At 34.0% G+C, this 26,397-nt stretch overlaps 1 long non-coding RNA gene across 1 annotated transcript; it reads left to right on the forward strand.

Moving 5' to 3' along the window:
- The first annotated feature begins 1,488 nt into the window (after positions 1-1,488).
- Positions 1,489-24,743, forward strand: LOC128555307 (uncharacterized). The gene is made up of 4 exons (XR_008369966.1): positions 1,489-2,074; positions 15,390-15,476; positions 19,386-19,424; positions 24,653-24,743. It is a non-coding gene; the product is annotated as an uncharacterized LOC128555307 (long non-coding RNA).
- The last annotated feature ends 1,654 nt before the right edge of the window (positions 24,744-26,397 follow it).

Below are 26,397 nucleotides of genomic sequence, written 5' to 3' on the forward strand. Positions count from 1 at the left end.
ATGTATATATAATTTTACTACCACACTAATATGTCAACGTCTCTGAAAAGCACTGAACGGTAGGACAGAACAGGTATCTTTATATATACATAAACCTCAAGGTGTGTGTCGTCCACGTTTTCTACTGACGCAACAAAAATGTTGAGCTTAATTTCACAGATATGCAAGAATATACATACATATATATATATATTATGAATTAGAGAAATTTAAGATTTTTAAAACATTAGAAAGCACTATCTAAGATATGCAGTTACATGCTTTCGAAATTTTCTGCCCGTTTACCGTCGTTCACAAAATTTGACTATCGGCGACCGTAAGAAGTGATCATCTGGTTTAACATAGTCGTAAATGTATTAATTTGGTACCCAGTTTGTGACATGCGCTATACAAAGCGAGGACCCAGCGCAAGCAAGTGTTCCCATTGTCCGTGCGTTATTTCAAATCTTGTGATATTGAGAGCATTGATTGTAAAAAATTCATTTTTAAAACACGCTGAAATGTTACAAAATGCGTTTTATGATCGTCACCTATGCTCAATACATGGTAAAATGCTAAAAAATATTGGCTAATCTTAAGCAGGGACGGAGGAGAGTGGGGTGGTGGGGTCTGGACCCCAAATGTCTGTGAAAAGATACATGTCCTCTAATTTTTAATTTCTGGCAGTTGTGTCTATAATTCTTCAGTATGACGTGAGGTTGCGTTACCTTATACAGGCATGTGACAACATTGTAAATATTGTAAGCCTTATATGTGTAAAATATATAGGAAGAAGGATTTCGTGTATTTTTATCGATTAGACGGAATCAAAGTACAATGTATATCCAACAAGCAATTTATCAACTATCCTGTATTTTATTACATGTTGAATTTGGACGTTATTTTCGTTTTCACAAGAGCATTACTGGACGTTAACAACCTATTCAGGTGTTGAAGTTGTTCTATGATGGTACTTTTATTCAATAATGTTAAAATAATATATAGCGGCTGCGAGTGGAATATGGGTATTTTATCATTACTCTACATTATTCAATCAGAATTTACATGTTAAAACACAGTGTGTTATAATAATGATCTACCATGAGAAAGTCTAATGCAAACAAATGAAAAACAATACTAAAATCCTGTGTTACTCTGATATGTACTAAACTAGTATACGAAACTTGATTTTAAACATAGGGAAAAGATAAGCATAAACAAATAAAGACACACAAATAGTTCTAAAATATATTATGAATTAGAGACTGTTTTATAGTTGTTTACTGTTTTGACTTCCTTTGTAAACATACATTATTGACTTTTGAATTGTTATCCAAAATGTATATATGTATTTTAGAGACCTAATGTCATTATTTAATTTAGGAAGATTGGTTATTAGATATCACATTAATATGCTTCGTTAAGTGTATTGAGGTCTAACAAATTGTTTTGAATAGGCCGTTGTGGTATCATTCACACCACCGTTATTGTACACGTATATTATATATAATATTTCTTTTGATAATTTTGAAATACAAACTAGATTTCAATGAAAAGATATTGAACAGGACCATAAAAATTATGATTAATTCTGTTTGATAAGGATATTTATTTAGTCTGTTTAGTTACTTATTTCTGTTGATTGGAAAATAGTACTTTGGCCGTTTATTTTATTTTTTAACTGTTGTAAATGTGACTTATGTTAATTTGGATTTGTAATTAAGACTTACTTCTCCTTTTTCATTTGGGAATTACATATTTCATATTCGTTTTACTTTCATTTGTTGTGCTCCGAAAGGATCGTTTTATAGATTTAGTATAAAGTTAACTGATTATTATTTGGTGGGATTCGCGCGCGCTCGTGTGTGTGTGTGTGTGCGTGTGAAAGTCTGTTATTTATTTTTATGTTGTATAAAAATATATCTGAAATGCTTAATTCATGATAAGCGTTAAAAGAAGTGTTTAGATTTTGCTGTCAACCTTCTCGGATGCATCTGTTGCTATGTCTTACAAAACATCAGGATTATTTGTTGCTGTGTTCAAGTTTGACTGGAAGTTAAGTGGTGTCACTCTTATGGCAAGAAAAACGTGAAAGGTAAGTAACACATTTTTACAATAAATAATGTATTCTTTAAAAGTGCAGTAAATCATAATTTATTCAAAATATATTTAACACCATTATAAGTAATTGTTATTACATATATTGGGATTCCATATATTTTATATATATTTATTTCTGGACCGGAAGTTATACGTAATTACACAAAATGGACGACGGAATACATTTTTGTTTAACACGTAGGTGAATAAAATGTCATCATATTAATATCTTACATGTAAAATGTTCAAGTTCATATAATGTAACGTTTATTTATTTTTGCCTTTGTTAGCATCTGTAAAAGAAAAATCTAAGAATATCTGAAATGAGTTTTATAAGTCCTCTACCAGTTGAAAATCAGTTTTGAGGGCTATAGGATTTCACTTTTCTTCCTGTCATTCTGTCATTCCGTCCGTCCGTCCGCAATTTCGTGTTCAGTCAATACCTATATCATTCATCAAGGGACTTTTATATAACTTGCCACAAATGTTTCCCATGATGAGATGACGTGTCATACGCAAGAACCTGACATCTTGCTCAAAGGTCAAGCTCATATTTTGAGGTCAATTTTCAACAAGGCTTTTATTCTGTCCGGTCTGTAACTCAATAATCCATGAAGAGGTTATACTAAGTAATATTACTTATCACAAATCAACTTTCAGATCGTAGCTTAAAGACACAATTGACAGTCAAATGTTAACATGGCATGAACAGGATGTGTTTCGTGTCCGGTCTGTAACTCAACTATCCAAGGGATTACAATTTTACTTGGCACATATATTTCTAATAAAATATCATGGCAAGACCCAGATCCCTGGGTCAATGTTCCCTGCCGCAGAGGATTCGGGTTTATGACGTTTTACAGGCTATTTAGACAGGAGCCTTACAACAAATTATACTGTCTAACAATACAGCTCAAAGCACCTGCACATATTATTTACTGCTTCAGAAATCTGTTCATCCACCAATCAAAATGTACCGGTTTTATCAGCTGTTAAATGACTTTCATTCAAGATATAAACAGGCAGTAAAGATGAAATCAATACCTGCCTAGGGCCGGAAGGAAAAAAACAATGAAATGAGGCAAATGTTTAAGTACCGACTATTGTATTTACATCCTATATCAAGTTACTGAGAACATTTGGGTAATCATACATAAAATATATGTCTTGCAATATACAGCTGCAGCTAAGCTGAGGGAAACATTGAGGCTGGCTCACAAAGTGTATATCTTATATCTGTTCCTGTTTTATAGACTAAGTTTTTTCATTAAAATTAAAATATGATTTTTGGTAGGTATTTGAAATATATATCTGCGGTATCTTTTTATTGCTTGTGGGATGCTTAATAGATCTGGGTTCTATACTGTCAGAAATTCTGTTCAAAACTTTTTACTTTATATAATAGAAAGAAAGTTCATTGATGAAAAAATTACAAGGACTAATCTGCAGAACCATTCAAGCTACTTTAAATGCTACGATATTATAAAGTAACATTGATTTTCAAAATAAAATGAAAAATGGCTTAAAACTCATAAATGGGAATGGTTAACCTTATTGTAATTTTTCTAGAATCGACTATTTCAATATTTTATAATACTGAAAGAACTCTTACAATAGAATTGACCACAATCCTTCAACATACACTCTTCAAAAAAAACGAGGCTAAAATGGCGGACGCGATGTTTATATTTTTGGAGCGAGCAATTTTTTTGGTGATTATGTAGTCTTAGCCTGATCTTTGAGGGGTGTAATTATATTGGAATAGTTGGTAGTATGTGCCTCTAGTGGAAATATAATGGATTTGATAAATTGAACTATGTATGGACATATATTCAACTTGTTTTTGCGCGTTCTATTTTTTCAATTGGAATGTTACGGTCTGTGATCTCCGCTCAGTGTTAGTGAGAACATGTAACTTAGCCGGATTTATATTATTCAGAAACGCTACAAACGTAAGTGTGTCAACACCTGAACTATCTTCCAGTAAAAAGAGAGATATATCCTCTCCTGAGGACTTTTTAGTTCCAAAGAAAAACAGATTTGTAAATGAATCACCAAAAAACATTCAATCCTGTTCAATCGATTCGCCAGCCAATATGGATACTGTTTCGCCATCTCCGACAACTCTGAGCCTTGATGAAGCCGCAATTCAGGCTATAGCTCAAACGTTAAAGGCCTCTATTCAGGATGAACTGAATATCATGTTAACAGCTTCAGTTCAATCAGCAGTTAAAAATATCTTCAGTGACTTAACAACACAAATTAACTCTCTCCGAGCTCAAAATGAAGCTCTTCGTCAAGAAAACTCTGAACTTTCCTACAGGGTTGATATGCTGGAGTTCCAGGCGGATGCGTCTGAACAGTATAGCAGACGTGATAGTGTTCGAGTATCTGGTGTTGCAGAGTCTGATAACGAAGATACCGACCAACTTGTTCTTAATATTAGCTCTGCAGTTGATGCCCAGTTAACTTTAAATGACATTGCAGTTTCACACAGAGTCGGTAAACCGAAATCATCTGGCAGACCTCAGGACATATTAGTGAAATTTGTCTCTCGCCGCTCACGCAATGTATTCTTTAAAAAGAGGTCGACATTAAAATCTAACGGCTATAAGGGTACCTTCATCAATGAAGATTTGACAAAATACCGGTCCCAACTTCTTTTTGAAGCAAGACAAATGGTGAAGTCCAACACAATTGTTGGAGCCTGGTCCTCCGATGGAATCGTCTTAATTAAAACTTGTAAAAACAAGAAAACCAGTGTTCGCAGAATTTTTTGCAAAGTGACCTTGCGCAGTTTTCCTCGTACAGTGTTGATGAATCCAATGGCACTGCAAATGTTGACTAAATTTACGCTGTTTTGTGCATCTTGTGACATCGTCTGAAAAACAAAACAACCTGCTTTAAAACAGTCTGACACAGTGACCTACATACTGTATTTACATTTTTGTTCACAACACCAAACAATGCGGTTAGCAGTTTACAGTTACTCGCTTTTCACGTGCAACCTGTCAAACAGGATTTACCTTACACTACTGACCTGGGTTGTATTTGATTTAAATCTGTTGCCAAGCTTTATAAGTTTGTCAACGATGAGACATTTTAAGTAATAAAATGGCTCCCAAACCATGTAGTAAAAATCGATGTTACTTTGTTTGTATGTAATCAAGTAATTATATGATAAATACAGGATGATTTAATGATTATAAATTTTCCAGGTACATTAACGCATAGTACAGCATAGTGCAGCAGTCTCAATACTGTTTTATATTGTCTATTATCTAGTCTCTACGTGTCACTTGAATTCCATGTTCTAACTTTTGTATGTTCTGTATTTATATGTGTTTGTATAACTATGTTGCATGGTTGTGTATTCGAGCATTTCCGATAAATACAGAATGATTAATAATAATTCTAAATTTTCCAAGTGACTCAACGCAATGTTAGCATATAGAGTAGCAGATTTTGTTAATAAGTATTATCTAGTCTCTGACACACGTCTTAACTGTTTATGTTATGTTTTATATATGTTCGTACAACAATTATAAGCCTAATAAAACGTTTTAGCAATAATGAGTTGAGGAAACAAATTATATTGCACGGTTTAAGCTGAATGATTATGCATGTTTTACTAGATTACGTTGTTCGAATTTTATAATGATTTTTAGTTTGACAAGTAGCATTCACTTACCATGGTCGCAACCCACTTTTACTAGTAATTACATGTCGTAGTCTGCTTTCTCACCAAATGTATGTACTATAGCGATGTTCTTTTAATTATGAGATAACTAAGCAAATTCTGCATGAAATTATGTGACGACATATCTAAGTTCTGTACACACACTCGTGTTTATTTTATTTTGCTTTTTCCTTTCCAACTTCTTTTCCGTAAATGATAAATATATATACTAACCTTTCAATTAAAGCCACAAATCCCTTAATGCGTGACAATAAGTAGCAACACACCGTGTTTGCATAATTATGCTTCAAATAGGTTGGGGATTAATTCAATACTATTTTTAGCGAGTTGTGCTATTTATAGCGTGTATACACCTTAATGGAAATACCCAGAGGTCAGAGTACTAAGCTAGCGTTCCGCATTTACACTAACTGAATAATATTGTTTCATATTTACATTTAAATCTAGATCTAGTTTTTTATCGATTTTTTTCTTATTCATTTTGTTTTAGTAATACTTCATTCTTGCGTGTAATAGAACTTTGTTTACAAAATTACATATGCAAAATCTAATACCCAGTTTATTTTTGCTTCTATGTTCAGTCTTATACATGTATGAACGTCAATGATCGATACGATATTCCAGCGAAATTTTAGTGTTGATTTATAATTCAAATTAACCTGTATACATTTACGAAACTTAAGAGCTTTTTTATGTAAGGTACATTTAAAAGACTGCCTAATAACAAGTTTTGTTAACCTCTATTTATATATAACGTTTGTTAAATTAGCACGTAGATCTATTGACTCTGTTTTTCAGCTTAAATCCACATCCAGTCCTGACGAGTCATGTATATAAGCTGAATAATGTCATTCTTATCATATGTTCTACTTGTAAATGAAGTATTCTATGAGAATGTATATATAAGCTGGTTCATGTATTCTGAATAATGTCATTTATCATAAATTCTACTTGCAACTGAATAGTTTTACGAAAAATGTACATATAAGCTGGTTCATACATTCTGAATAATGTTATTGTTATCATAAATTCTAATTGTAACTGAAGTATTCTACGTAAATGTATTTATAAGCTGATTCATACATTCTGAATAATGACATTGAATTAGCGTGTTTTCGAAAGACTGTGTATGTGGATGTAAAATGCTCATATACTTTGTGTGGAACTATATTTGTGTGTCATGTATGTTATTTATAATTTGTTAAGTGACAAGTCCATGTAGAATTCTCTTCATACTAAGCGAAGTGCAGTCAGATTCACATCATCTTATTTCTTTCTTTTTTAACAATAGCATTGTCACTAAATAATTAAGTATGTGAACAAAATTGTCCTTACCTTTTACTCAATAGACTAATAACTATGGCCCGCTTTTAATATTAGAGTTTTCCCTCAACGATAACACCTTCCTCCTAAATATGCTTCTTCCTCTTCTATTTTTGTGTATACATTGTCTTATTTGTCTTATGTATATAACTCCTGTCCCATGTTTTCTTACTTCTTATGTCTCATTCGGGGTTGTAAACTATAAAAGTTATCCTGATTATAATCACATTTCAATGACGGCTTTTCTTGAATTCATACTATCCACCCTTTCAATCACATGACCACGAAATCATTGCAAAAACACGTCGATATCACGGGTTCCTACCAATTTTATCACACTTTCTTCTATTCTTAAGTATTTATAGTTGTCCAAACTACGTCTTGTCACTGCACAACTCTTTGTTAGAGAATACTCTTATCTGTAATAAAATAAGATATCCTCGGAGAATCATCCAGCAGAATATAGATCGACTGTGTGATAATCGCCTGTTCATTTTGCGTCTTTTGAGTTCTTTATTTGTTGTCACATTCTCATTATGGCTTGCATGCCTCTTACTTAATGCTGGAGATGTTCACAAAAATCCAGGTCCAGAATCAACTAGAACTACTTCTTCTATATCTTCTCAGACAACCACATCACAGTATGCAGAAGCGATCTCAAACCATCTTTCCTTTGTTCATCTAAACGTTCAGAGTATACAACACAAACTCGATATTTTTTACGCAGAACTTTCAGAATTTGATATTTTGGCCTTTTCTGAAACATGGTTAAATCGCTCAATTACTTCTGAAGACTTAGTGTTGCATTCATATCACAAACCCGAACGAAAAGATCGCTTTGAGGATTCTCACGGAGGAGTTATTCTGTATGTTAGAGATAATATACATTACTTGCGCAGATCAGACCTTGAGATTAATCGTCTTGAATGTCTATGGGTGGGAATAGTTCTTCATAACAACAAACATATTCTATTTGGAGTCTTCTATCGACCTCCTAGTTCTGACAACATATACAATAACCTAATTGAGGACTCTATTGGTCTTGCAATTGACACAAACATCTCGGACATAACTGGAGATTTCAACTACAATGCTCTATGTCCAACTCCACATAGAAACATTCTTTCCATCACACAACAATTTAATCTAGAACAGCTTATCGGAGAACCAACTCATTTCACAGAACATTCAACATCCACATTAGATCTCATTTTCGTCTCAAATAGAAATAACATTCTTCTTTCTGGTGTTGGGGAACACTTCCTTGAACAAGATCAATGTTACCACATTCCTATTTTTGGGCTTCTCAAATTTAGTAAATTGAAACAAAAATGCTTTGACAGACTGGTATGGGAATACGACAGAGGAGATTATGACAGCCTAAGGGCTGAAATTGACAATTTCAACTGGAATAGCTGTATTGATCCAGATATCAATATATATGCTTCCAATATAACCAGTCAAATTATAGAAATTTCAAAACATAATATTCCTAATAAAAATGTCACAATTAGACCCTCAGACGTCCCTTGGATGAATAGTAATATAAGGAAGAACATACGGAAGCGTAAACGTATTTACAGAAAGGCTAAGAGAACAAACTCTCCCCAACAATGGCAAAAATTCCGACAAGTACGAAATGAAACTGTTTTGCTCATTCGTGAAGCCAAATCACAATACTTCATCAAACTTTCAGACAAACTTAAAAACGGATCATTCTCTTCCAAAGACTGGTGGACTACTTTAAAATCTTTCATCTCTAAAACGAATAACAATGTTATTCCTCCACTATATAATTCTAATACTCGTCAAACAACATCTTCTGATTTTGAAAAGGCTAACCTTTTGAATGATTACTTCCAAGAGCAGACTTACATTGATGACGAAAATATAGAGATACCCAATCTTGGCCAAACGAATGCTACCACTCTTTTAAATGAAATTCATCTATCTCCAGCAGAGACTGAAGATGTCTTAAAGTCTCTACCAGTTCACAAGGCCGCGGGTCCTGATGGCATAAGCAACAGAATTCTACTTGAAGCTTCTCATGAACTATCTTTTCCTCTTTGTGACCTTTTCAATGCTTCACTTCAACATTCTACTGTGCCAGCCACATGGAAGGAAGCCAATGTTAGTACAATCTTCAAGAAAGATGATGCCACTCTTCCGAAAAACTATCGTCCAATATCTCTCTTAAACACTATTGAAAAGGTTCTTGAACGCCTCATTTTCAAGCATGTTTTTAACCATCTTCACGATTCCCGCTTTTTAACTCCTGTACAGTCTGGTTTCATTCCGGGTGACTCTACGGTAAATCAACTTGTCTTCATATACGATACTCTCTGTAAAGCGCTCGACAACGGTCTAGAAGTTCGTGCGGTCTTTTTTGACATAAGCAAGGCCTTTGACAAAGTCTGGCACAAAGGTTTACTACGTAAACTAGAATATGCAGGAATCACAGGTTCTCTTCACATGTGGTTTCAAGATTATCTCTCACACAGACGTCAACGTGTTGTACTGCCAGGAGTCAAATCTAACTGGGCATTTCTCAAAGCTGGAGTTCCATAGGGCTCGATTCTCGGGCCTCTTCTTTTTCTTATCTTTATCAATGATATCGTGGATGAAATCAGATCATGCATCAACTTGTTTGCTGATGATACAAGTCTATATATAATAGTTCAGCAACCGGATATTGCGGCAAATCTTCTCCAATCTGATATCCAAACAATATCATCCTGGGCAGAAAAATGGCTTGTTACACTCAAACCCTCCAAATCAGAAGCCCTTTTAATTTCAAGAAAACGAAACTTTCATCAACATCCTCCTCTTCGAATGTTTAACCAGATCATTCCCGAGGTACTTGAACATAAACATCTTGGTGTTTTCCTGTCAAACGATTGTTGCTGGCATTCTCACATCAACTACATTGTAGAAAAGGCATGGAAAAGGGTATATATAATGCGGAAATTGAAATTTTCACTTGACCGTCGCTCCCTTGAAACCATATATATTTCGTTTATAAGGCCAATACTCGAATATGCAGACGTAGTGTGGGGCAATTGTACTAAGTATGAATTGGACCAACTTGACAAAATTCAAAATGAATGTGCTCGCATTGTCTCTGGAGCTACAAAACTTGTTTCCTTGGAAAACCTAAAAAGAGAAGTACCCTGGGAGTCACTTTCCAACAGACGTTACAAACATCGACTTATCATGTTTTTCAAAATGAAATCTAATCTGACACCAGCATATCTATCCTCTCTAGTTCCTGATTCTGGTGATAACCGCTACAACCTAAGAAACTCTGAAAATATACATGGTGTACCCGCTAGAACAACATTATATTTCAATTCTTTTTTGCCTTCTGTTGTACGTGATTGGAACCTACTGAGACCAGATATCCGTAATTCTGAAACACTTTCATCATTTAAAATAAACTTAAATAAAAACAAGCAGCGCACTTCGGTCTATTATTACACCGGAAACAGGAAACTTCAGGTGCTCCATACACGACAACGAACAAAATGCAGTGCACTGAATCAACATCTTTACCTAAATAATATTTCTCCCACACCATTGTGCCAGTGTGGACAGATTGAAACTAATTTCCACTTCTTTTTTGAGTGCAGAATTTTTAATCGTTGTCGATACGATCTTCTTGATAATCTGAGGAATTTTGTAATTGACTTGGATACTGTTCTGTTTGGAAACTAGGACCTTTCTGATCAGGATAACATGACTATATTCACTCATGTACAGACATATATATCCGAAAGTAAAAGATTCTCTTAGCAACCCTGAGACATGCCAATACCTTGCCTCTTTCTCGTTTCTCTTCTACGTTTGACTCATTCTATCATTCAAAATTCACTTCCACTTTTATGTAAATATTTCTCTTCACTATGCATTGTCCTTCCCCCCCCCCCCCTTTTTTTTCTTTTCATCAATAAGGATTCATATTTTTTTTCTTACACATTTTAAGACTATATTCCTAGCCCCGTTACAGATTTTAGTTCGATACGCTCATACAGTTATATTTTGTCCGCTAAGGAGAAGAATTCTATAAGACTTGTCTTTCATTCTTATCCTTTCCTGTTTTGCTTTCATCACAGTATGACATTTGTATCAATATATGCACTTCATTTTGGGAATAAATATGTTTAAACTAACTAACATACACTCTCGCATAACGAAAAAGAATAATTAAATTACTTAATTATTTAAGAGATTTACGGATAAATTTTCAAGATAATCAATTTAAAAAACAAAAGAATAGCAGACGGTGAAAGTATTTCCTTTTGAAAATGTTTTAATGTGCTGTTTTTGCACTAAATGTTTGGATGCATAAGTATTATATTTCATACACATTAAATATGTAAATGGAGTCCAAGACAAACTTTTACCATGTTTGTGGTATAATTATAATTTTTGAAATATATGCAGCACTAATATTCAATAACTTAAAAAGAAGATTTGTTTCTCTCCTGAACATTGTGCTTATCTAGATTTTGCCTTCTTGTGACGATGCATTTCCTTAGACTGAATACACAGTATGCACCATAAAGTAAGACTGAATGTATTTTCAGAATATGAACCTTTAACAAACGTAAAATGTTTTTCATAAAACTGAATACAAATTATGAGTTTTAAAGGCTCATAAAGCCTGTCTTTATCATGTTGCTTCCACATTTTTTGGTGTGTACACAAATATGTGTTTGTCTTGTTAAATCCTATTTTTGATAATTACTTTTTCAACATTGATCAAAAGTTTGAATATTGATTATGATAGTACAGAATATTATTAAATCCATTACATATTCAATGTTTATAATTACCTCCCTTTATGACTATAACGAAATCAGGTAATGTGCAGCAGTGAAAGTAGTGCTCTTTATTAAAATATTTAACCCTAACCCTCCTAAATTTCTATAATGAACTTGCCTATCTTACAATTTGGTCTGTACCATTAATTGTTAAAAGGGTGATTACAAAATATACTGACTGAATTGCGAACAGAACAATGCAGATCTTGATCAGACTGCACGGATCTGTATGCTTAACATGAACTACACTGGTCGCAAAGGCATAATCAATCGTGTTCAGCATGATAAAGGTTAAGGATAAAATCTACATATGTAAATCCTGAGACTGAATGCAGAATATGAACGTTTAAGGGTAGGTAGAATGATTTTCTTGAGGCTGAGTATGAATTATAAAACTTCATGTACAGGTAGAAAGTATACCCTGCAGATAAATATAGAATATAAAACTTAAATGGATGTGGAATGATTTTTAACTAGATGTATTACACAATGGAAGTTGCATGCTTCTTCTTTTTTTGCTTCAGTACATAAATGATTGTATATTACGGTCCCTTATCACAATCTAAAACATCCAGTCACACTTTGGCATGCTTGATTTCTGCTGATTGCCTGGAAAAATTATACAGAAACTAGCTAGACAATGTCAATGTAGTTTTCTTTTTTAATTTCTTGCCAAAATGCATCAATGTGTTGTAAGCTGGCCTTTTTGACACTTGCCTAATTATACTCAAAAGAGCAAACTGACTCTGTAAAACACAATATAACTTTGAACAAGAATAGATTCTACTTAAAACTATACTTATTTAAATGCATGATACCCTACTGTATCACTTGCGTAAGAAATTCCATATTTGACACCAATGACACTATAAAGTCCCATTATTCATTTTGTGTCATAATTTTGTGACACTACAATATTTCCATTGTATTCAATGATTCAACCACGACCATATTCATTTACATGCTTTACATGATTTCAAATGTCATACACTGAATAAAATGTAGGTCATACTGGTGCTTTTAATAGGATAATTGAGCATTTTTAAACACTTCTCATGATATAATTCATCTGTGTGGTTTCGTATTTTTGGCATATGAATCCGAATAGCATTTACTAATATCAGAGAATGTCAGTATAGCAAATGCAATGTATTTTCAACAAGTAGATACGAGTATAATTGTACTACCATGTATTTTATTAGTTCGTTTTCACCAGTCCAATTTGATGAAACTTCACAGGAAAGTTCCTTGGGGGTTATGGTTTACATAGTTTTATATAGGGAACATTTTGAAAATCTGCTTGTCCAAAACCATAGGACCTAGGGCTTTGATATTTGGTATGTGGCATCATCTAGTGGTCCTCTACCAAGATTTCAAATAATCCCCCTAGGATAAAATATGGCCCCGCCCCTGGGGTCAAATGGTTTCTATAGACTATATAGGGAAAACTTTGAAAATCTTCTTGTCCAAAACCACAGGGCCTAGGGCTTTGATATTTTGTATGTGACATCATCTAGTAGACTTCTACTATGATTGTACAATTATCCCCTAGTGTCAAATATGGCCCCGCCCTAGGGGTCACATGGTTTACATTGACTTATATAGGGAACATTTTTGAAAATATTTTTGTCCAAAATCACAAAGCCTAGGGCTTTGATATTTGTAAAGTAGCATCATCTAGTGGTTCCTTACCAAGTTTGTTCAAATTATCCCCCTGGGATCAAATATGGCCCCGCCCTGGGGGTCACATGGTTTACATAGATTAACATGGGGAAAAGCTTTGGAAATCTTCTTGTCCAAAACCACAGAAGCTAGGGCTTAGATATTTAGTATGTAGCATCATCTAGTAACCTTCTACCAAGATTACTCAAATTATCCCCCTAGGGTCAAATATGGCCCCGGCCCGGGGGTCACATGGTTTATATAGACTCATATAGGGAATTTGTTTGAAAATCTTCTTGTCCAAAACCACAGGGCCTAGGGTTTTGATATTTTGTATGTGACATCATCTAGTAGTCCTCTACTAAGTTTGTTCCAAATATCCCCCAAGGTTCAAATGTAGCTCCGCCCCGGGGGGTCACATGGTTTATAAAGACTTATATAGGGAAACACTTTAAAAATCTTCTTGTCCAAAACCTCAGGACCTGGTGCTTTGATATTTGGTATGTAGCATCATTTTATAGTCCTCTACCAAGTTTGTTCAAATTATCCTCAAGGGTCAAATATGGCCCCGCCCTGGGGTTCACATTGTTAATAAAGACTTATATAGATAAAAACTTTGAAAATCTTCTTGTCCAAAACCACAGGGCCTAGGGCTTTGATATTTTGTATGTAGCAACATCTAGTGGTCCTCTACCAATATTGTTCTTAATATCCTGCTAGGGTCAAATATGGCCCCGCCCAGGCCCGGGCCACATGCTCTTAATATCCTCCTAGGGTCAAATATGGCCGCGCCCAGGCCCGGGCCACATGCTTTATATAGACTTGTATAGGAAAATCTTTAATCTTCTTGTCTGAAACTGGAATGCCCATGCTTTTGATATGATATTTGGTATGTTGCATTGCCTAGTGGTTTATACCAAGATAATTCAAATTATGCCCCTTAGTTGAAAAGAGCCCCCCACCCTCCACCACCCAGGGGACCCAAGTTTTACATAGATTTATATAGGAAAAAATAAATAAAAATCTTCTTGTCCAAATGTTCAAGGTCTAGGCCTTTGATATTTGGTATGTATCATTGCCTAGTTGATCTCTATTACAAGTCATTTAGGAAAAAATACTTCATATTTCCTAGTCTGTTTAATTATATGATCCCAAGTGATTAGGGTACACTTGACCTTGACCTACTGACCTACTTTCTTATTTTTTAAGATACAGTCTTGAAATTTGGATAACATGTACAGTTTTGCACCCTGATCTTAAAACTGACTTTCAGTGACCATGAATGTTACCGACTGACCTACTTTCTTGTTTTTTAAGATACCGCCTTGAAATTTGGAAGAAATGAACAGTTTTGCATACAGATCGTAATACTGACTTTCAGTGACCATGAATGTGACCTACTGACACGCTTTCTTAATATTTTAGCATCAGTTTGACATTTAAAACATAAAGCTCATATTACTCAAGTGAGCGATTCAGGGTCATCATGACCGTCTTGTACTTTATTACGAACAGTAATGCAGTATTCGCTTTGCTTGTGTTGTACTAGAATATGTGTAAATTGTATCACTTTCAGTGACCTTTCTGAAAACGAACTAATAAAATACATGGTAGTACAATTATACTCGTATCTACTTGTTGAAAATACATTGCATTTTCTATACTGATATTCTCTGATATTAGTAAATGCTATTCGGATTCATATGCCAAAAATACGAAACCACACAGATGAATTATATCATGAGAAGTGTTTAAAAACTGTTGCCAGTTCTCATATCTATTATTTCTTTTTTGTTATTCAGGTGGGCGAGGGGTTAAAAGGAGAAGGCAGGGAGATAATCATGCTTTAGGAAAGAGGAGGAAACTCCGGCTAGGCGGCACAATTTTAGGTTTGTAACTATTAATGTAATGTTCGTAAAATATATCAATATGTAAATTGAATTTTGGACTGCTGGCCAAGGTTGGTCATCAGAAACATTTAAGGTCATAGTACTTTTTTAACTTCCCGTGAATGGCAAAAACTTTCCAAAGTTATAACGGCATTCAATCTCATGATTTTCTTTGCCCGTCAGAAAGGAACCGTTGTAAGGCCTTTAGATTGAGTTTTGGTTTCTTTATTAGCAATAATAAGCACATACAATAGAAATTCTTATGTGACTTCAAAGAGCTATCAAAACAGTTTCAAGCACAATTATTGATATGGAATTATTGCAACGTTACACATTACAGTATTAATTATGATACTTGCAAGAATGATGCATCTCAAAAATGGAGATATAAAAATAATTTTGACAGGTCGAAAAAACTAATAAAAAAAAAAATGATGGGTAGAAGACAACTCATGACCAAATTGTTATTATTCATATAATGTCTGTTGGAAGTGTATGATAAAACGCTGAAATGAGTTTAGATATGTTGGTTTGTCAACAATGAGTTACGTAGCACTTTTGCTAGCATCGGCAAGAGAAAATTCTCTGAAGAAATTAAATCTGATAATATTGTAAACAAACTAGTATTTGAAACTACAGTAACTTGTCAAATCTAGATAATTCGCATAATCAAACTTCCTTATCCTTTTCGTCGCATAAGTTAGGTAATATATTTACATTTTAGTTGAAAGTCTAGAAGGTCAACATCTGCCCATACAGGAAACAGAAGGTAAATAAAAAAGTATACAATATTTTACATTATCATAATATCTCCTACAGTTTGACATTCCTGTAGAATAATTAACGTTCAATACATCAGTATAATCGAGGAGGACAGTATTTAGGTACTTAAACAGAAAGTGTGGCTGAAAGGAACAATAATGGTTTATTCTAAATGGAAAGGGATATGGATATATAGGTGAAATACAAGATGAAAAAATACTTCTATAATAATAAATTAACAACATTTCTGATATCTTATTGACAAATTTGGTTAAGAAGAGTATCAGTGTTTTTACTTAATTAAACGAATTAAGTTTGCAATTTCCTTTTGCTAGGTTAAAATACAATATCCACTTTTTATCAGTTTACATAAAAAGTATGGTAATCAGAGATTGATGGTCAGATTCTTGATGGGACAATTTGCTAAGTTTTGCGCTTTTTCTTTCACAGATATTCCACATATAGCTATGCCCATCCTTACCGCATTTTAAAGAATTATCCTAATACTGACATAAAATTAAGAGAGAAGTAGTGGTCATATATCTCCAACATGTACGAGAGATTTTTTTTCATATTTGTTGACTTTATTATTGCAAAATCATATAAAAACACATCTGTGACCTGGTATTATACGTATACTAAACCTAAGTTTAACTTCACCAAATACAACGTTCGCAGACATTTTCTTCTGACGTATCCACGCCAAATAGCTTTAATTTAGATCTATGTGGCCACCTCAAGCAAAAAGTATTGATCATAACCTGACTTAATCAGATGGCTCCCAGCTAGTTCCTTTTGTACTGTTAACCTATAAGAACAGTTGGTTTACTATTATAGTGTCAGTTTTATTTATATAGTTCCAGCATAAATATTAGCAAGTTTCAGCTTGATAAAATTAGTTTTCAAGATTTTTCGCATTTTTATTAACCCATATCTCTGCGTCAATTTTTCCTCAAAATATCATATAGCGGTATAACTTTTAACAAGGCCCCTAGCTGGGCTGTGTTTTGCTTTATTTTCTCAATTTTTACTTTAATTTGCAAGCAAATTACACAATTAAACTTTCTAATGTAGAAAATCTTACATCTGACAGCTATTCATGGACAAAATTTAATCTGCAAATTTAGCATTTTTTAAAACTAAAATACACACAAAACAGTGAAGATATGATGCATATGACAATGATCATTTTTGCAGCAAAATTGCAATGCAGGTTTCCTTTCTTAACAAAATCTGACAAAAAATGCCTATTATATCATATTTGGACTTATCTCATTGTTGCCTTTGTTTTTTTTTTTAATAAAACATTTGGGCCTTAATATTATTTTCTTTATATTATGTATAAAATAGACATTTTTAAGACCAGCCACAAATAAGTCGATCCGTTTCAGATTATAAATTTAAACTTATCTTAAAGAGTAATGGTAAAACTTATTTCAAATGAAAGAAAAGTAGTATGCATTGCAAAAACTAAGATCCCTATCAAAAATTTTTATTTGACATTCTTTTATATATTTTTTTTGTAATTACCCCATTTAGCATGAACGTATTTATAAAGTTGAGTATTTCTTTGTATTTATTAAGTTCTAGTTTTACATTTGCATTTGATAGATTTATTTCTAATCTGTTAAACCAAAATAGACAAAGGGAGGTAATGATAATGTTTCAAATTTGTATTTCTAATGAATTTCAACAAAATGCGTTGCTGTTGTCGCAAATTGTTTACAAACTATATGATGTACAGTATGGCTTGTATTCCATTGGAAAATTGCGTTTATTAAATTTATTACCAGGCTTGGAAAACACCCCCAGAGGGCATCTTGTAATCCAGACCCCTAACTGTAAGGTCGTCACACTTAGAGGTTAAAGGTTAATATGATCAGTTTCTTGTCTGGTCTATAACTCTGCCATCGAATAAGGGATTTTAAAATTAATTGGCATAAATCTTCCCTATATTTACATAACGTGTCATGCGCAAGACCTATAGCTACAAGGTCAAGGTCACACTTAGAAGTTAAAGGTTAACAGGGTCGGTCTGTTTCTGGTCCAATCAATAACTCTGCCATTCATCAAGGGATTTTAAAATTACATGGCACGAATGTTCCCTATAATGGGTTGATGTGTCATGCGCAAGACCAGACCCATAGCTCTAAGGTCAATGTTACCTTTGGAGAACAATTTTTTGTCTTGTCACGAAATGATTTATATTTAAACTATAAATCAGACTGGCATATTTTGCACAAACAACTGTAGCATTCTTGGGTACATTTCGGGGGCACTTGTCACTAATAGTGACAGCTCTTGTTTTGGTTTGAAGCATATTCATAATCCGTATTTGTTCAAGATATGCCTATCAATAAATGATGAAATATATAGAGGATATTTGTTTGTTTTGAGTGACTATGGAATATATCTCACTGAAAAGTGAGAAAATTTCAAATATTTTCACGAGGTGAGATATATTCAATATTCACGAAAACAAACAAATTTTCTTTTTATTTTATGCTCCATTCCGTTGAGATGTGCATTTTGCAATAATTTTTAATCTCAGCGCAGGAAACAGACGCGCGTAAACAGACATGACGTCAGACGTGTTGTGACGTTAGAAAGACGCACACAACATAAAGTTCCATTTTATTTTTTATTTTTTTTGCTGCATAACGTTATGAAATTCTCATTAAGAAAATAATTTGAATCGAGAAATATACTATAAAGAACAAAGTGCGACTACAATTTTCATCCTGTTTTAAGCAAATAATTTAAAATTCATACACAATGTATGAGGGGGCAGAGCTATATCTCTCACAGTGTGAAAATATAAATTTCATATTTTCACAGTGTGAGTGATGAGATATAAAAATATTTAACTGATAGAATACAGTATTTCATTAGTTAGCATAAAATAAATTTAATTTACACCGTTTAAAATACCCTGTGAGATCTTCTTTCAATGTTATCGAAAATGAATATTCAGCTCGCTCACTTATCAAGGCCTTAAAAGTTAAAAAAATCTTATGATAACGAAATAAAACGGAAATTTCAGCAAATCCGACTTCGATAATACTTCCCTAATTCCATTTAATGATAATATGACAGCGGCCGCTTCCATAGTTGCAGTTATAATTGATTTAGGACATTATTTTTCAGATCGACGAGACTATCAGTTATGCCTGCCAACACCGAACTGTGAGTATTTTACTTAACAACCAGTACTTTTTGATAGTATTAATGTCAAATGAATAGAAACATCCGATTATAAAGACTCTTTCCGTAACTAAATAAAAATAATTAATCGGGTAAATTGTTTAATAATTGAGTCATTATTATGATTCTGGATTTTTGTACTTCGAAAATAATTAAGACTTACATCTCAAAGCATTTGTGTTTTAGTAAAATGTGTACATACTTATATTATTAAGTATTTCATTTATTTATTTATGCAGTTGACAAGCGAACGTACTAATTTTCATCTTGCCAACGGGTCGAGCTAACGGCATTGAGTTAAGCATGCACATGTAGCTTTTCTGCTATACTAAACAGCAACAAAGTATATGACATTCTTTTATCAATATCGTATTAAAAGATAATTGTTTGTTTGTTTTGGTGGGTTTCACGACAAAGCAGCACATGTTTCGCGACTTTGTAGCTATAACTGTTAAGGAATAATAAAGCTGTCCTATTCGATTAGATTTGAATTACCATAGTAACCCATTCAGTTTATTCTAATATCAAAGGTCAAAGTAAGTAAACAGCAGAATCCACGGACGCGTAGCAAGGATAGTCCCTCACCGCAGTACAGCTTGAACGATACAGTAGAATAGCTCTTCATAGATATAATTAATCAATACAGTATTTCGGAAAGAAAATGGGAGTATAAAAATTGTTTTAAAAGGAGGGCGTATAAATACACTGCCAGCGTACAAGACACTACGACGTACATAATATACGCAGACAAAGCAAGTTAAAAATAAGAAGACCGCCTTAGAACTGCTAATAATCTTTGTTAACGAAACAGGGAGGAGGAGAGGGGGGTTAAAAGTGGTTGGGACATGCCAATCTCGCACACCCTAAATTCAACTTGTTAGAAGAGTCAGTGAAAATGCAAAAAAAAATCCTCGCCGAGGCAAGCTCTACAAAAGCGACAAAACTACCCGATTTTATTACATACCTAGATAATTCTGTAAAAAAACGGTTTGTATTTCAGAAGTAAATAGAAACAGGCAGATAAATCCGTATTGTACCTTTTGAATTGTATGTTTCCGGACTACTTTCATTTAAAATGCTTGACTTGACACAGTTCTACAAATAGCGCACACAAAACTGCTTTCAGTTGAAATAGCATTGACAAACACTGAAGATTTTGATCGGTATCAAAACAAAATAGGGTAATAATAAAAGGGTCATTATAACGGGCATCCCAGTTAAAACTACTCTTCTGATAACCTATTGTATCAAGTAATACATATAGATAGGGCATGTTCGATGTATCAGTACACAAATTACTTGCTAGAAGTCAGAGGAAAAGGAGCAAAACATTTAAGAGCACAAATAGACAAGTTGCAGGACGGAAATCAACTGTCGTCGTTACCGTATCATGTATTGATTTATATTTCAGTATGCTATTGTTTCAGTTGTTATTATTAGCTCTCAAGGGTGAGATTTTGTGGTCCGGCGTCCGTCGTCGTCCGTCAACACCTCCCAGCCTAAACCACCAGTCCAGTTTTGATGAAACTTCACAGGAATGTTCCTTGCATGATCCGCAGTAACAATTAGTCAAAGAAATGAATTCCCTACAGAACTCTTATTGCCATGGCAACCAAAACGAAAAACTTTAAAAAATATTCTCGTCCAAAACCACAGTAGCTAGGGCTTTGATATTTGGTATGTGGCATCATCTAATGATCCTCTACCAAGATTTTTGTCAAATTATACCCCTAAGGTCAAATATGGCCGGCCTTGGGTGGGTGGGTGGTGATGGGGGGTATGGGGGGGGGAAGGTTAAATCACATGGTTTACATAGATTTATATAGGGAAAAACTTTGAAAATCTTCTTGTCTAAACCCACAGGGCCTAGGGCTTTGATATTTGGTACGTAGCATCATCTAGTAGTCCTCTACTAAGATTTTACAAGTTATTTCCCTAGGCTCAAATATTGCCCAGCCCCGGGGGTCACATAGTTTATATAGACTTGTATGTAGAGATGGTACCTAAGAAATTCAAATTCATCTTTACAGATTTTTTTCATGGTGAAACGATAGCCAAGTACACCAATTTACGAAATATATTTTATGGCTTTACTCCTGTCCATGTAAAATAGAAATATCTGATATCTAAAAAATAACTTTCTCAAAATATCTGAATCAAAATGGACAACTTGACCGTTTTTAGGATTTCCCCAATTATAGTCTTTATCAAAAGTCTCTACAGCTAAATAAATTCAATAGAGTATAGAGTAAGTTTGGTCTATTTTCAACACTTTGAAATAGCCTATACTGAACTTCCTTTGTCTTTTGATAAAGCCAAAATCCAAGACTAGTCTAAAACTAATAAAAAATTCTTAGTGAAAGAGAATGACATGCTGTTAATTATAAGCTTACCAAAGCCATACCAAAAATAAACCTGAAAGAAGTTATTAAAGGTTTTATAATGGAAACAAACCCCTACACCATTTTACCATCAATATTTCTAACTCATGAATGCACTCTATTCAGGTGATAATTGTTGACATAATTGTAAATGAGAGGCCCCAACAAGAATCTTTTTTCAAGTTGTGTTAACAGTTTAAGTTGTATATTAATGTTGATATCTGAAGTTACTTATAAATATAACACCTTATAGTTTGTTTAAGGAAGCTGACCTCTAACGAAAATCATCAAATAAAGTACGTAATCTCCATATGCTTTTTCAGCATTTATTCGTTTTTCATGGAAAACGATGGTCGTGATAGGGTCATCCAGAGAATGTTGAATTGCTTAAAATACATTGCAGAGAGTCATTGCCTATCAGCTACCTTAGAATGCTGTAAATATCAAAAAGATCAAAACTTTAAAACGTATCTTAATGTCGTAAAATTTCTTTAACGAAATTAATGCATTATTTTACATTATATTCATGCACTACTAAACTTTCTGTCACGGCCTCACTACACTTATAAAATAACCGTCAGTGTAAGCCATGAGAAAAGTGGATGCGGTTTATTGAATGCAAAGAGATTTAAACAAATGTAGGTCATATTTTATCTGCCCGATCATTGTTGGTAAAAGGACCTATTTGATTTTTCTTTCCTTTTTGACCAATGTTTTATATTGCGTCAGTTTAATGGTAAATTCAAAGTTGTTCCCCTTAGATTTTCTTGGGTAGGTACCATCTTTATTATATAAGTAAAAACTTTGAACATCTTCTTGGTCCAAACCACAGGGCCTAGGGCTTTGATATTTTGTATGTGACATCATCTAATGGTCTTCTACCAAGATTATTCAAATGATTCCCCTAAGGTCAAATATGGCCCCGTCCTGGTGGGTGATCACATGGTTTACATAGATTTATATAGGGAAAAACTTTGAAAATCTTCTTGTCCAAACCCACAGGGCCTAGGGCTTTGATATTTGGTATGTAGCGTCATCTAGTAGTCCCCTACTAAGATTGTTCAGTTTATCCCCCTAGGGTCCAATATGGCCCCGGCCCGGGGGTCACATGGTTTATGTAGACTTATACAGAGAAAAACTTCTTGTACACAACCACAATAGCTAGGATTATGATATTTTGTATGTAACATCATCTAGTAGTCCTCTACCAAGTTTGTTCAAATTATTCCCCTAAGGTTAAATATGGCCCTGCCCTGGAGGTCACATGGTTCATATAGACTTATATAGGGAAACATTTTGAAAATCTTCTTGTCTTAAATCACAAGGCCAAGGGCTTTGATATTTTGTATGTAGCATCATCTAGTGGTCCTCTACCAATACTATTCAAAAAATCCCCCTAGGATCAAATATGGCCCCGCCCAGGCCCAGGTCGCATGGTTTATATAGACTTGTATAGGAAACACTTTAAAATTCTTTTTGTCTGAAACTGGAAAGCCCAGGCTTTTGATATTTAGTATGTTGCATTGCCTAGTAGTCCTCTACCAAGATTATTCAAATTAAACCCCTTAGTTGAAAAGAGGCCCACCAAGGGGATCGCAAGTTTTACATAGACTTACATAGGATAAAAAAATTAAAAATCTTCTTGCCTGAATGTTCACGGTCTATGCCTTTGATATTTAGTAAGTATCATTGCCTAGTTGATCTCTAACAAGATTGTTCGAATTATGCCCCTGGGGTGAAATGAGGCCCCGCCCCGGGGGACACCTGTTGTATGTATATTTCATAAGTTATTTAGGAAAAAATACTTAAAAATATCAGATCATATTTCCTAGACTGTTTAATTATAATTACCTGATGATCCCAAGTGATTAGGGATCACTTGACCTTGACCTACTAACCTAATTTCTTATTTTTTAGGATACAGCCTTGAACTTCTGATGACGTATACCGTTTTGCACACCGATCTTAAAACTGACTTTCAGTGACCATGAATGTGACCTACTGACTTACTTTCTTAAGTATTAAGATACAACCTTGAAATCTGGATGACATGTATAGTTTTGCATACAGCTCTTAATACTGACTTTCAGTGACCTTGAATATGACCTACTGACCTACTTTCTTGGTTTTTAAGACACAGCCTTGAAATTTGGATGTCATGTACAGTTTTGCACTTCGATTTGAAAACTGATTTTCGGTGGCCTTGAATGTGACCTACTGACCCACTTTCTTGTTGTTTAAGATACAGCTTTGTAATTTGGATGACATGTTCAATTTTGCACACCGATCTTAAAACTGTCTTTCAGTGACCATGAATGTGACCTACTGACCTACTTTCTTGCTTTTTAAGATACAGCCTTGAAATTTTGATAACATGTACAGTTTTGCACATCGATCTTAAAACTGACTTTCAGTGACCATGAATGTGACCTACTGACCTACTTTCTTGTATATATTATTTACATAGGAAAAATACTTAAAAATCATCTGGTCATATTTCCTAGACTGTTTAATTATAATTACCTGATGACCTCAAGTAATAATGGGTCACTTGTCTGTGACCTTGACCTACTGGCCTACTTTCTTGCTTTTTTAAGATACAGTCTTGAAATTTGGATGACATATACAGTTTTGCACATCGATCTTAACACTGACTTTCAGTGACTATGAATGTGACCTACTGGCCTACTTTCTTAATATTTTAGCATCAGTATGACATTTGAAAAATGTAGCTCATATTACTCAGTTGAGCGATCCAGGGTCATCATGACCCTCTTGTTATTCAATTGATGCTTTTTCAGATAACCCATTAAATAGTTTGTCTTTCAGTGTACGTGGGAAGACGTATATTAAGAGTAAGACGATCGACAGGAATATTTGACCTTCGTAGTAATGTTGTTACGTTGCATATGTTATCAGGTACGTTACCGACTAAGCAGTCTTCAACGACTTTACAACTGGTTGATCACTGAAATTATTGGCGAATATATAACAAAAGGGTTTGGACTAATTTATAATTTGGGATACGTAAATTCGTTCAGTAGAGATATTTACAATAAGATAGTTACTATATTGCTTCAGGAACGTTATTGTTATTGTTATAAATGAATTATTACATGAAAGGATCTTTAAAATGGGGTCCAGTTTTCATTGATTGACAAACTAAAAATATGGACTTAAAATCAGCTGTAAGAATGTGGTTCAATATATTGCCTTTGTTAAAGTTTTAAAATAAATGCTATATACTAACTTCCTTTCATTGCAGGGGCACCGAGGAGGAATGCTGTAGGTGCTGGCGTTTGTTTTGGTAGAAGAGAATCCGCTCTTGCCAGCGGTATGAACGCTGTGATATTTGCAAACTAAATACCTGAACTATAGAAAATAGGCTGATGTTTAGCTTCCAGTGTCTCTTTGATATATTGCTTTGCTCATGTTGGTACGACCAGATGCAGAACGTTGCCATGTAACCTGAGCATGCTTCGAACTGCCTATGTAAACTTTACCAACGCCAAACAAGAAAGTCAGAGTAGCTTAAATTCTGGAAGCACATTTTGACTCCAAAACATAGCCTTATACTTGTTCAAGGCCGTAAATTGAAAAGTTAAGAACGTTTAGCTTAAGGAGGTAGGTTACCTTGTTACCAGGGTAAATTCGAATTAGTTGAACCGCAGCAATGTTTTGTATTTTATGATATATGATGTTTTAACTGCTACAATCTCAACTTCGTTTATCTCTGTCCCTTCAAGTTCAATTTTTATCCAGGTTTGAAGAACATGACCCTCCAAAGGTATTTTATATTGAAAGAAGAAGGAAAACGCGGATATTTCACACTTTTCAGTGTATTTTAGTTTCACTGATATCCGTAGAAGTCTGCGTAGTTGATAATTTTACTTGTATGCACGTTAGCTTTCTAATATAAGCTTGAAATATGTATGTCGCGTTTCCATGGTAACGCATTTTCTCTCATTTTTAAACAACCATTTATGAAAAACGGGGTTTTCGACGGCTTCAGTGCAATTCTGTTAATGACCAACATGGAATATTTCGGTAATATTATTAGCAAAATACCAAGCACTTGACATGGTACCCTATTTTTCTTAAAGTTTAAGTAACCATGGCAACAGAGATGTCTAAAATAGCTTATATCTTGCTCTTTGTCGTAATTTCTTATAAAAAATATTGAATAAAATTATCTTTCTTGTTACTGTAGCTTTAAAACATATTATTTCTAACGTAAGGTATATTATTTGCATTTAGTAAAACGAATTTCACAGCTTAAAATACTTACAGCAGTACCCTTCGTCTGGCATTTTAATGGAAAAATCGTTCAGCATGCTGCTATTATTCTCATAGATATTGTTGAAATGAAAATAAAAAGCCGGAGCTGTGTTCCTTAGATAGACCAGTGTCAACGCTTTTGAATTTTACATTTAGATATATAGGTCACGGGCTTCGTTTCCATGGTAACATCAATTTAATTAAAGAAACCACACTTTTCTACTGAAATCTGAACAATTTTAGAGCTTAGTTTTAGTATATATGTAACAAATTATCAAGGAAACTGAAAAATAGGT

Source organism: Mercenaria mercenaria, chromosome 2 (assembly GCF_021730395.1).
Source record: "Mercenaria mercenaria strain notata chromosome 2, MADL_Memer_1, whole genome shotgun sequence".
In the NCBI taxonomy this organism is placed as follows: Eukaryota; Metazoa; Mollusca; class Bivalvia; order Venerida; family Veneridae; genus Mercenaria; species Mercenaria mercenaria.